We start from the raw sequence: 11,157 nt of genomic DNA on the forward strand, positions 1-11,157 counted from the left end.
CCAAAATGTTTCACAGTTATCCTTGAAATTGGCCATCACTTGTGAGGAACGATTTTGCCAGAGAAAGTGAACACAAGCCAATGGCCTTCGGGGAGCTGTTCCTATGGGAACGAGCCACGGGGCTTCCTGCAGGGGCGCAGGGCACCCCAGCTTCCTGCCCTCAAGCCCAAAGTGCATCTTTACTGAATGGAGTGTTTCGGTTTTCATTTAAAAAATAAACAACAAAGCCACAGTCCCTGAATCAAGAGCGTTAGTCGCACTTTTTTTCCGCTTTAAGTTATGAGGTGGGGAAATAGTGTTTGTAATCATGTTGCGTGGATAAGAGTGAAATTCCGTTTGTTCACGTTGCCTTGTTGCTTTTCAGTGAGCACAAAACAGCCAATAACGCTCCCAAGCGCGCGGCCTGTTGCCGTCGTGACTGGTGGACAGCGAGCGATTGCTGTCCTTGCTTCCTGCGCCAGTGGTTCCACCCGAGCTTCCTCCTTCATTTCCCTGCGTCTCCGCTTTCCTTTCAGCACCAGCAAATGGCTAGGACGCTTAATCCCCTTTGTCTGAGATGAGTGAAGAATAACGGAGAAACTGCCTTCCAGGCTGGTGGCGAGGGCTTCGCCTGCAATTTCGCCCCTCCTGTCCTCTGGACAGACCTCCCAGTGGGGATGAAACCACTACAAAATGAAGCCCCCAGGGTTGCTCTGCCTTGCCTTGAATCTGCTCTGCTGAAGCCGCAGTGCTCTCGGATTCTTCCGGAAATGGATGTCCTTTCAAACCCCACTGTCAGTTTCTTTCAGATGCATCGGGCGATTTATGGATGCTTCACTCCGAGCCGCGCTTCCGCAGTGACCCAGAACTGCCCAGACGCGGAGCTCCTGGCTCTGCAGGCTTCTTCGCCGTCCATTCCCTAGCAGCCCCCCAGGGAGAGCCGGGGGGTGCCCTGCAGAACCCCCATCCTGCCACCCCCAGCCCTTTCAAAGCCCATCAAAGCCCCAGGGCTTTGGCCCCTGCTGTCCTTTGGAGTGTGGGGAAGCCACAAAAAGTGAAGGTCATTTCCAGGTCAGGGGAATGATTTTCCTTCCCCTGCTGAGAGCACTTTGCAGTTCCAGCTCCCGAATCTGGATTTACGTTCCTTTTTTTTTTTTTTTTTAGCTTTCTTCTTCTGATCCTTCTATAATTAAGTGACACAGTTTCTCCCCCTGTTAAAAGACAGGAAGCTTTCATTTTCAGACTTGAAGTGCATCTGACTTGAATGGAAGCACTCTGGAGTCTGGAGAGGGGAGATAAGTCCATTTTCACTGAGAACACTGCTTGGCCCTTCGACTGATGAACCCTCCGGTATTTCATGTTCTCAGAGATGGCGAAAGCTCCGCTGGAGAGCTGGACCACAAACTCCCTGGGCTTGAGTTTCCCCATTAGAACGAGCAGAAGCCTGAACCCAATAATCACACAGCCTCTCCCTGCTTTGAAACGCTGCCACCGTGTCACTGCCTGAATAAATGGAAAGACACGCGCCTCAGGTCAGAACACCAACAGACCTCCTCTTCTTGGTCATTTGGGCTCCTTTTAATCCATTTCTGCAAATGTGGCAGGGAGGAAGGGACGGATTCTAAAAGATGAGCGTTGGCAATTTCTCTCCCCTTCTTCACTTCCCCGGCTGCTGAGGGATGGAGATCCCCCCTCAGTTCCTCCAGCCTCTGGTTGTGGAATGAGCCTGGTGGTGGGAGAAGGAGGGAGCAGGTGGGTACCAGGCAGGCAGGCAGATGGGAGGAGGGAGGCCTGGCTGGCTGGACTGGAGAGAATTTGTGGAGCGTGGAGAGGGGAGGAGTGGCGCTCGGAGCCCTGCCCTGCGTGTGCGTGAGCATGTGTGGGCATGAGCGTGTGCACGCACACACTCTGACATTCTCCTGTGTTTTTCTGTGTCCCACCCACTTTCTGCTCCCTGCTGTGGCCATTTCAGACCTCCCTTACCCTCAAAACATTTGGTCTCTCCTGTTTTCCTATCTCTGTCCGTACTCTTGGCCAGTAGTCTTTCTACTTTCTACTTTCCATCCCATTGGAAATTCCCTCAATCTCTCTCCCAACTGACAAACTTACCCTAACCCTAACCCTATCTGCACCTGCACTGGGAATTTTCGGGTTCCTTCTCATGGCGATGGGGTCTCTGCCTTTTGTCTTCTCCCAGGTCAAGCCCCCCCTGGGGCTCTGGCATCCATCCTCCCGTTCTTGCCGGGAATCTTACAGACTTGATTCCCCTCCTCTCGCCTCCCTTCAGCCTCTTCCCCTCTTCTCAGCTTCTCATCTGACTATCGGCCTGTTCAAACCTCTCCCATTTCCACAGCGTGAAGCCTGCGCCCTGCACCTTCCCATTCCCCCGTCTCCTCTGCCACAGTGTGAATGCTCACGCATGTCACCCGCCCCGACGTCGCGCCCTCCACTCTGTCGCTCTCACTCGCTGCTTGGCCTCCCGCGTCCGGCTTCAGCCTTCGCTCTCCACCGCCCTCCTCTTCCCAAGCTCGCCAGCCAGCTCGACGTCTTTATATCCAATGACATTTTCCAGTTTTCCTCCTTCCTCTCTTTGCAGCAGATTTGACACTGCTGACGGCTCCCTTCTTCCTGGTGCCCTCTTCTCCCGGCCTTCTCCAGACCCGCTTGTTCAGGAAAGCCCTTCCGGACCCGCCGCCACCCCCGCGACGCACGTTTGCAGCACCTCCTCTGACGCCTGCCATAGCGCCGCTCACCTCTCTTTCGAGATTCTTCTTCACTGTTGTCCTTTTGTGTGTATTTATGAGATTCTTGGTTTAATATTTATCTTCCCCACTAAAGTGTAAGCTCCTTGAAGTCAGGAACCATGTCAAGCTCTGCTCACTACTGTACCTCCAGCACGCGGCTTGGTGCCTGGCACATACTCACTCAGTATTGCTCAACAGGTGAGTCGATGCAGGAATCGGGGAATTATTGGGGATAATTATCCATCAGTTTCTTTTGCTTCTGCACACCTTGTGAGCAGAGACACTGGCTGCCTCTGTTTCTAGGATTTTATGCAGTGAACAGCCTTGGGAAACAGAGATAATGTCTACCTTCAGAACAGAGGACAGACATGCAGGCTTTCCAATATAATAAAGATGATGTCTTCCTCTAAAGAAAAGTGCAGGCATGCTTACTGCCCACTGTATGCCCAGTAAATGATTCAAGCTCTCTAAGACATGTTCTTCTGCTGTAACACACCTGACTGCATTTGCAGATATAACATGGCTCTTTTCATGTTGCTCTGTGGGAACTGGGGCTCCAGTAACCAACACAAAAAGTGCTGCAGCTCTGGCTCCTGCTGTGAGTAATAAACCGTCTTTCGTCTCTGATACAGGAGTCTTGCGTTTTCTCTCAGCATCCATGCCAGTTGCATGTTGGGTGAAATATCAGACCCTTCACGGTTTTTGACATTAATTAGAGTAATTATATTTCATTCATTCTGTATATTTCTTATACTAGTATCAAGATGTGCAGAATTGAAACATGAATGTCTTGACTACAAGTTACTATTTTTCCTAACACATAGACAAACTACATTCCTGGGATCACCCCTATGTGATGATCTGAAGTAAGCATAGGTTTTATTGACCACGTCTCTTATTTATTCTCTTTTTTCTCCCTCTAGTTTGTCATGTTTTTCTCTTATGTCTGTACATTCTATTCCCTTTTAAACACTTACACTAATTTCTCCCATGGTGTTAGCTAAATTTTATAGGGGACACTTAAAGAGGAAAAATATTCAAGGTTTGTTAAAGTATAGTAGAAAGGACCCTGGATCAGAATTTAGAAGATATAACTTTTAGATGTTTGGACATAACTAGCTGTGTGAAATTGGGCAGGTCGCAAAACTCCAGAGGCTTTGCCTCTGCTCCCAATTCCTCCAAACCTACAGTGGTGCCCCTAGAGGAGAGTCTTTATCACTCCCTTTATCAGGTGTACCTAGTGGAAGGCAGTGCAACAACCTAGTGAAGCGCTCAGGCACCTGCCTCCACCACTAACCCTGCAATCGGAGCACAGCCTTCCTGTCTGCTAAAAGGGAATCACGTTAAGATTCCCCCACAGGGTTGTTGTGGGGTTATGAGTGTTAAGCACAGTGCTTGGCACATGGAAACCCTCCAAATGGTTGGATCAAAACTGGGGAATACTTTGGAAATTGTTCATGCACTTTCTTTTTTACCCCTTTGAGAACATGGCATCTTCCCTAGTTGGTCCAGGACTTCCATCTGTCTAGGAGTGGGAGAAGGTAGTGGATAGTAGAAATATGTCAGAATCACACAGAAAGGCCACACAATTTTCAGTTTCTAATGGGAAAAATAGGATTACACAGAAGGAGGTTAGCTTTGAAATGCAGGATATTTTCTTAAGGTGGAATTACAAGTTCTTTGTTCCCCTATCTTGAATCTTCCCCCACAAACACCTTCAACACAGTCTCAGAAGGAAGACTAAGGCAACTCAGCACACCTGATGAGAAGAAGCGAGGCGTCATCATCATTTACATCGACGTGAGACAAGTAAAAAGGGTTTAATGGTCCCATTCACTAGGTCTTGGCTGCCCCATCAAGAGGCCTGTGGGAAGACTGAGGTTTTTTTGACCCCCAAACAATCCCCTCTGCCCATATTTTTCAAAAAAACACATACCTGGAAAATGACTATCTTGAAAATATCCATATCTTACCAGGTTAAAAAGAACTTAATACTTTTGTAATTTTAGAAAGGTGCAAAGCAATCCCAAGAATTTGAAAGCATCACCGAAGCATTTAGGGCATTCAGAAAAGTCTTTGGAGTGAATTCAATAGTTGAACCCACAAACATGTCCACTGATTCACATTTTTAAAAGGAAAATATGTTGTTTTAAAATTATCTGAATTCCAATCACATAGTAATGCTATTGTACTTCCAAGGGGTCAGCACAGGGCTAGATTTGGTTACTGGGAGTGTAATACAAGTTATTCGGTTCTTCAGATTTTTTGCTCTTAAATGGTGTTTGTTTGCTGGTTGTGAAAATGGAAACAGATACAGGATGTGCCCCAGGTCTGAGCATCTGGAGTTGAGAGCCATTAAAAGGCAATAAGGCATCTCATGGAATTTTTCCTTTTTCTTCATAGAACAATGATGTGGCATTATTGTGCATTTCAGAGAAAAAGAGATGATCTGCATTGAATAGTTCTTCTAGTCTTGAAACTTGAAATTTAATTTCTTTTTTAAAAAAATATTTGACATATTTCAAAAAGTGAAAAAGTACCATATCATATGACTTATAATAAAAAACAGCAATGCTTGCCCAACCCCACCCTAACTAAAAGCTGTGGATACCACTTAAAAGTCATTTGCCTGTTTGTTCTGTTTTTTAAAATTTTGTATGACTAAATAATAGAATTCTACTACTGTTTCTTGATTTTTCAATTTTTGTGACTTCCTACTGTGGAAGAATGAAGATTCAGTTCTTTTTATGCTCCGTCTTCACCACAGCAACATCATATTTCCTTTTGTGGTTGTCACTAGTACACTGTGAAAAATATTTTGTTCTCTACATTCAGAGTACATGGCAGGACTTTCTTTCCTGTGCCCTTTGAAATGAAACAGAATTATATGACTATGTGTAGTCAATGAGCTCCAGGCAGAGAATTCAGTGGCAGGTATAAAACCTTCCAGAGCAATCTTTCTGTCTGGCATTGCTAACTGCTAGTGTTCAAAAGACAACTGTGAGTGATGTCAGCATGATTGTGGGACAGGAAGCTCTAGACCCTCTTCCCCCCATGTAAACACAAGTTCAGCAATCATACATGGGACTATTCCTATGTGAGAAATTCAGAAACTAATTAAGAGGTTCCTACACCCAGATGAGCATGAGACCAGCTGCATCAAAGTCAGTAGGAAAATTCAGGGCATGCTTTTGCCTTATCCCTTTCCCTAGTACAGCACAAAACAAGTGGGGTGTGGAAAACAACAACTCTTGGCTTTTTCCTCAGGAGGCAAAGATTTGGAGGATGCATCTAGTGGTTCAACTTTTTGAGTGGCTGCCTGAGGGACTGGCTTCTGTCTGCCTGAACCTAAGCACTGACAGGAAGAAGCACAAGGCAGGGGGCCACTGCAAACAAAGGCAACAGTTTGTACTGATATGTACTCATTTACCATAGCCCCTTCTCTGGCTCAGCACAGAATTAGTGGGTAAAAACTCCCAACACCTGCCTTCTCCCTGGGAAGGAAAACAGTTGCAACATGCATCCAACATTCTGGCTTTAGGGGGAGTTGCCTGAGGTACTGGTTTTTGTCCCACTCAACTCATGGAGCTGATAGCTCTAGATTCCCAGAGATGTCTGAGGGCAGAAAAGAGCTAGGAAGTATGCTGCTGCTACAGAGACCCATAGTACAGCGGATAGACAGCAGAGAAATTAAGAGATTATGAGCTCATGAAGATAGAAATCAGCAAATTCCTCTAATTAGTAATTTACACATACAAATGCTGAGAAAATGCATCCACAGAAAAGGGTTGAGAGGCCTCCAGATTTTCTACCCAGGCTGATTCATGAAGATCTTTCCCTATATGAAGACTTGGAAAGGTGACTGTTTCTCCAAATGTAAAGATATAAATACTGAGCTACAGAAACACAAAGAAACAGGGAAACATGGCCCAGTCAAAGGACCAAAATATGCCTCCAGAATCTAACACTAACGAAATGGAAGTATATAAATTACCTGACAAAGAATTCAAAATAACCATCATAACAATGCTCAAAGAGCTGAGGAAAATAATGAATGAACAAATTTATAATTTCAACAAAGAGTTAGAAAATATAAAAAGCAAATGAACAGAAGTTTTGGAGCTGAAGAATACAATAACTGAACTGAAAAATTTATTACAGGGTTTCAACAGTAGCCTTGAGGGACTTTTGGGATACCATCAATTAAACCAGTATATGCACTGTGTGAGTCTCAGTTGAAGCGAAAGGAAAATGGGAAGAAAGCTTATTTAAGAAAATAATGGCTAAAAACTTTCAAAATTTGGGCAGGTAAATGGACATCCAGATTCAAAAAGCCTAATAGTCTACAAATAGGATGAATCTAAAGAAGTCCATATTAAGAAACATAATAATCAAATAATAAGAAGTCAAAGACAAAGAGAGAATTCTGAATGCAGCAATAGAAAAGCAACTTGTCACATAAAGGGAACTTCCATAAAACTATCAGTGGATTTCGTAGCAGCAACCTTGCAGGACAGAAGAAAGTACTAAAAATAAAAAGCTTCCAACCAAAAATTCTATATACAGTTTAACAATACTTCAAAAATGATGGAGAGATAAGACTTCCCCAGATAAATAAAAGATGAGGGAGTTCATCTCAACAAGACTAATCTTACAAGACATGATAAAGGGAGCCCTTCAAATTAAATGAAAGAATGTTGCATGACAACACCAAAAACATGTGAAACTATAAAGCTTGCCTATGCAATTAAACATATAGATAAATACAGAATACTGTGCTACTGTAATAGTGCCACATAAATCATTTTAAACTCTGGTGTAGAAGTTAAGAAACAAAGTATAAAAATAACCATAAGTATAAAAAATATGTTAATGAATACACAATGAAAAAAGATGTAATTTGTGACACCAGTAATATAAAGTGTGAGGAGAGATTTCAAGATGGCTGCCTAGAGGCATTTGGCACTAGCTTCCTCCACAAAGAGAACTGATGGGATTAAGACCACTGGGACTTAATGATGCTATGTCTGAGGCTGTAGAGGATAGGAGGTGAAGGAATTGCCTGAGCAGAAGCCTGAAATAAGGGAAGATGTTAACTGCCTAGTTGGGGGACATATATCAGCAATCTGAGAGTACAGCAAAGCATGCTCCAACCTCAGAGCCTAAGGGGTCTCATGCATGAAAAGCCGTGGGCGGCCTGACATGAAAACTTCTCATGGCTGTAGAGGTAGATTGCCATATGTCAGCCTGGGAGAAGGGTCTCAGGGCTTCCATTGTTTGAACAGTGGGCCAAGTTCCTTCTCTCCCTTTGTCTCAACAATGCCTCAGTTGATATAAAACCAGTCTACCAGTGGAAAGCATGTAGTTTCTTTGTTCCTTGATCAAATGGGTCACAGCTACTGAAGTTAGAGATTGATATCCATGTACATAGCTTGAGCTTGGGATAAAATTAGTTGGTTTACCTTGATCAAAAGGATTGTACCTACTGAAGAATTATGTGTTTTTCACTTCTAGAAAGGAGAAGGAAATTAGCTAGTACACTTTGTGATTTTGGGGAGAGCCCCGAAACCTTTGATCATTGTATCCCGTGATTTTTTCACATGAAATCATTGTATTTTGCAACATGGCAAAGAGAATAAAAAGCAAGTGCTGGGTTTCAGTCTTTGCCACCTTGGCACCAGAGTGCTGGTGGTCCCCTGACTTCCCCACTTTCTTAAATATTATTTCTGTTTCTGTATCTTTGTTTCATTCATCTCTTGCAACATAGTCTGCCAGGGGACCCTGTCTTTATTGGGGATGCCACAAACCCCCAATAGAGAACAAAAAATAGCAAGTAGATAATTAGACTTCAAAAGGGCATCTAAGAGAGAACACTGAAATTCAACAGAGAAGGGACAGAAAATACTCACAGCACAGAAGTGAGGCAGCCAGCTCAGCTGAGATTGGCTAGGGGCCTGGAGAGACTCTACAGTATGGGAAAGGGTAAGTGAGAGATCCCCAATAATCCACATTCCCACTATGGATTCCTACTGCCCTAGACATGGGAAAACCCCTTGGCTTCCACAGGCCCTGAGACTAGGATAGGGAGCTGCTTGGAGATGGCATTGCTCCAGAGGGAACTCACACCAGGTCCCACACACACCCTAAGTCCTAGGCAGCCACAGCACAGTATAATTTTGAGAGCCCAGCCCCCACCAGATTACATCCTACCCTGGGGCCCAATAGCATTTCTTTATCCCTGTAGCTCCACTAACATTGCTGCTGGGTCCACCCAGATGGCTGCAGCAGCTTGACGTGATTGGACCTAACAGAGAAGCAGGGTCCTCAACAGTCTAGCACACACAGTGTTCTGCACCCTGGGGAATGGGAAGTGCAGCAAACTGAAGAGGTTGCCCCAGGACAAAGGGAGCCAAAGCATGTGCTTTCTGGGCAATGAGAACTGTCTCCCTGGGACAACTACCACAGATAGAAACTCCTCCCCCAAGCAAAAGGGCTGCCACACACATGCCCTGAGAACAGCTTCTGTCACTGGATGCCAAAGTGTGTACCATGGGCAGCAACCTTGACCCTCAACAGCAGGGTTGTACCATCTACTCCCTGGAGCCTGAGAACTTCCTACCTGTGGCTGCAGCCACTCACTTGTGCTGAGCAGCAAGGAAGCAGCATGCTAGCACATTCCCTGAGGGCAGGCTTCCTCCACTACTGCAGCCACTTGAGCACTCTGCTGGGGAGTCCAGGGATTACCTTGCCCTGCCCACTACAGCCAACACCTGAGCATGCCACCAGGCAGCCTGGGGATAGGCCTGCCCAACTTGGCGCTCCTCCTCCCTAGTTCCTGAACATATTGCCCATGGGCCTGGGATTGCCCTTCCCTGTCGATGGCCTCTAACATTTGTGCACTCATCCGAGGGGCCTGAGGACAGGCTCACTCAGCCTGCCACTGCCACCACAGCTGGCACTCACCAGCGTGCACTGCCTGAGGACTTGGGGACTAGCCAGTCCAACACATCACAGTCACTGCTAACATAAACACATGCCTCTTTGGAGCCTGAGGGTTGTCTTGCCAATGCTACTGCCATCACCCATGCCACATATGCTACCCAGGGGACCAAGCACTCCTACACCTGCCTGGTCCACCATTGTGCCACTTCCGCACCTGAGCAAGCAGCCTGGAGACCCAAGAATTGCCCCATTTGGACCTGCTAATACCAGTGCCTACACATGCAGCCCAGAGATCCCAAAATAAGAATGCCCAGCCTGCTGTTACAACCACCGGGGCCTGAGGACTAGCCCACCTGGCACCCCTGTCCCCCGCAAAATCTCACCACAGTCTCCACTAACAACCTAAACCACTGAGAAAATCATGGCAACTACTGACACTGTTTATACCTGAAGAAATCACAAGAGACCACACTTCTGCACTCACCAAGAATCAAAGACAAAGTGTCCTACCCAACGACCACCATAGACACATCTTCAGGAAAAAGTCTTCCCCTATGAAAGCCAGTTCAAAAAATTGGAAGAGGCAATTGTTACACCAGATGCTCAGACATCAACGTAAAAACACAAGAAACATGAAAAAACAAGGAAATATTAGATATCATAAAAAAAGAACAAAGAGAAATTCTAGAACTGAAGAATTAAGTGAATGAAATCAATCTTGAGCAAGAAGAACAAAGCTGAAGGCATCATACTACCTGATTTCAAAACATAGCTATCGTAATCAAAACAGTGCAGACATACAGATCAATGGAACATAATGTAGAGCACAGAAATCAATTCACACAAATATAGTTGATTGTTCTTTGACAAGGGTGCCAAGAACACACAATGGGGACAGAATAGTGTCTGCAACAAATAGTGCTGGGAGAACTGGATATCCGTATGCAAAAGAAATTGGATCCTGATCTTGCACCATGCACAAAAAATCAACCCAAAATAAATTAAAGATTTAAACATAAGACCAGAAACTGTAAAACTCCTAGAAGAAAATGTAGGGAAAATCTTCATGGCATTGGTCTTGGCAATGATTTCTTGGATATGACACCAAAAGCACAGGCAACTAAAACAAAGATAGACACGGGGTATTCCATCAAATTAAAAAATTTCTGCACAGCAAAGGAAGTAACCAACAGAGTGAAAAGGCAACCTGCAAAATGGGAAAAAATATTTGCAAACTGTATATCTGATAAAAGATTAATATCTAAAACATATAAGGAATGCTTACAATTCAATGGCAAAACCCCCAAATAATCCAATTAAAATGGGCAAAGTGCTTGAATAGACATGCCTCCAAAGAAGACATACAAATGGCCAACTGATTTATGAAAAGGTTCCGTATCACTAGTCATCAGAGAAACGCAAATCAAAATCACAATGAGATATCTCCTCAAACTTGTTAGGATGGTCATCATCAAAAAAAAAAAAAAAAAAA

The sequence above is a fragment of the Propithecus coquereli genome, unplaced genomic scaffold (genome assembly GCF_000956105.1).
Source record: "Propithecus coquereli isolate 6110/MARCELLA unplaced genomic scaffold, Pcoq_1.0 Scaffold295, whole genome shotgun sequence".
Classification (NCBI taxonomy): Eukaryota; Metazoa; Chordata; class Mammalia; order Primates; family Indriidae; genus Propithecus; species Propithecus coquereli.